Source organism: Etheostoma spectabile, chromosome 10 (assembly GCF_008692095.1).
Source record: "Etheostoma spectabile isolate EspeVRDwgs_2016 chromosome 10, UIUC_Espe_1.0, whole genome shotgun sequence".
NCBI classification, from domain to species: Eukaryota; Metazoa; Chordata; class Actinopteri; order Perciformes; family Percidae; genus Etheostoma; species Etheostoma spectabile.
The window spans coordinates 12,269,985-12,272,430 of NC_045742.1; the positions used below are offsets into that span (position 1 = coordinate 12,269,985).

General features: G+C 39.5%; 2 protein-coding genes across 2 annotated transcripts in view; both read right to left on the bottom strand.

The window, feature by feature from the left end:
* Positions 1-1,789, bottom strand: part of elf1 (E74-like ETS transcription factor 1) — a 40,564-nt gene extending 38,775 nt beyond the window's left edge. Inside the window, exon 1 of the mRNA XM_032527853.1 lies at positions 1,340-1,789. The gene's annotated coding sequence lies outside the window, so the exon portion shown is untranslated. The remainder of the gene's footprint in view (positions 1-1,339) is intronic.
* septin6 (septin 6) overlaps positions 1-2,446 on the bottom strand; it is a 33,620-nt gene that overhangs the window by 1,213 nt on the left and 29,961 nt on the right. The gene's annotated exons all lie outside the window — the stretch shown is intronic.

The window sequence follows — 2,446 nt, forward strand, 5'->3', positions numbered from 1 at the left end:
CTAGTGGGACTGACAAGAGCTTGTAACTTTTCCCCTCCCTCTGCGTCATAGCTGCCCCCTTTGAAGGGAGCAACAGCAGTGGACCAATGAGAATGCGTTTGTCTGTCCCATGATACAAGCATCTTAACTCAGAAATGTAAACATCTGGCAAACATTTAGACTTGCCACAGAATAGGGTTGATCAACTATACTATAAAAAGACTATTCTGTCAGGCATTTGAACATAGAAATTGGGAAAAGGAGCAAACATGTATTTATATACGTCCTCCGAGAAAGCTCAATGAGTATTTGAGACTTACTTTGAAAGAAATTCTCTCCCATTTTGGTAAATATAGTCAGTCTGAGACTTCTTCAATGTAATGAGGGAGACATGGTGGAGTCAAATTAATCATCAATTTCTCAATGGTTGCTATAGTAAAATATCTGGAAATATTTCAAAAGTAAGCATCACAATTTCACAGAGCCAAAGTTGACATATTTAAAATGCTTATTTTATGCAATCACCCATCACAAAAACAAAAAGACAATTAGTTTAGTATAACTGAAGACCACAAAAAACCTATCCGCATTTTAAGAACTGGGACTAGGGATTCTTTTGGCATTCTAGCACAAATTTGTACAAATCAACTCTAATCAGATGCAGAATATCTACTCACGTTCAAATTGTTCTGAGGAGTCAGTTATAAATACAGTAAAAGGACTTGTTTCTAGACAAGGCCACACCTGCCGCCAGGGTCAATACTTATTTCTGACTATGGAGGACAAAGTTAATTGAGTGCTCTCTGTACGTATTAAACATTAGTATTAGAGCTCTAGTAAATAGAAAATAGACATACTGAAAATAGTATTAAAACTGCACTGGCATTACGCTTATAAATATGATTGATTGTTATCTAAAATGGATGATTATTGCAATTGCAGCTGTGGTATTGCTTCTTACGCACACACACACACACACACACACAAGTGCAGTCACATGCTGACTGACACAAAGGGGAGTCACAGCAATCTATGGAGTAGTATGATGCAGGTCATGTATCCCATAGGTTACTATACTAACATCATATGAGTTAAGTCGGGCTTCTTGTAGTGTGATAACTTTGTGTACTATAAGTGTAGGCATAGCGCAATAAAATAATATTCTACAATTATAGCCATTATCTGCTAAAAGTCTTGATTATTTCACATAAAAAGCACTTATGGGATGGGAAAATGTAATATCAACATGACCAGACAGGGAACTCAAACTGTATAACTATGTCTACAACATAGATAGTTACATTAGTCAGTTACAAGAAAGAAAACAATAAGTATAAAACATGCTCGAATGTGGACTCACCCTGGTTGAAGTTGTCATCAGCACAGCATATCGGCACGCTGGGATATATCCCCTGACTAGCTTTAAAAGGTGGCTGTCCTCCTGAAAATACGCCGACGTTAGAAAACCATTATTATCCCTGGAGCGAGTTGGAGACAAACGGTAGCCTACTACAGCTCCATCATCGCACTGTCACCGGTCAGCTTTACCCTCCTGCAGCGTTCGTGTGCTTCCTGACACAAGCTTGCCGTTTTCTCCGACAGGGGCTGATGCGTGGGGAATTCCTAGCAGTCACATTTTCCTGGGAAATGATTGGCCTGGCACCAAAGTTTGGCTGTAGAAGCCTGATAGTAGTGAGAGGAATCAGGAGTGGTTTCACAGTTGAGCAATAAGCATCGAAGGACGGTTGTTGACGTTATGAAAAAAAGTTGTTTACTGCCCGCGTCATGCTTTAAAAGTTGCCTAAATATTATTAATACATATTTTTTATTCTTTATGGATATTATTATTATATAGCCTACGTGTAATCCACCGCCAACGAACATGGATCAGCTATGGATTTTGTAATATAGTAAACCTTTAGCTAACGTTAAACAAACCAAGCGACAGTTCGGTTAACGTTAATGTTTAGCTAGCTAGCTAGTCAACCGTTAACGTTACCGGGTCACATGTGTTACTTTATAGGCAATTGTGTCAACAACTCAAAACGATTTAATCAAATTAAGTTACCGACGAAAAATAAAGTTGGCAGCCTCAGACTAGCGTTGGGTTTTTTCAGTCTAGTTTGTTTTGATGCAGCTAGCTAATACTTTGTACTACGAAATTGTTTGCAAGGGGAGGGAAAGTGGAAATGGCAGCGAAGGTCCGGATCCAAGCCCTTATGGGAGGATGAGAGCAATTGAGGATAACGTTAACTCCTCAACGGGCGGGGTCTTACGTTAGTTACGTTAGCATCCCTGGAAATGATGAGCGTATGTAGTGATGATAACTGTATCAAATGACCTACGGCTGAAACACTTTCCATTTGTATTATTATGTGCTCCTAACGGAGATTAGTCAATATGTTCATTTGGCATGGTCCAAACCAAAAAGACAAGTTCCCATACCGGGAGTCGAACCCGGGCCGCC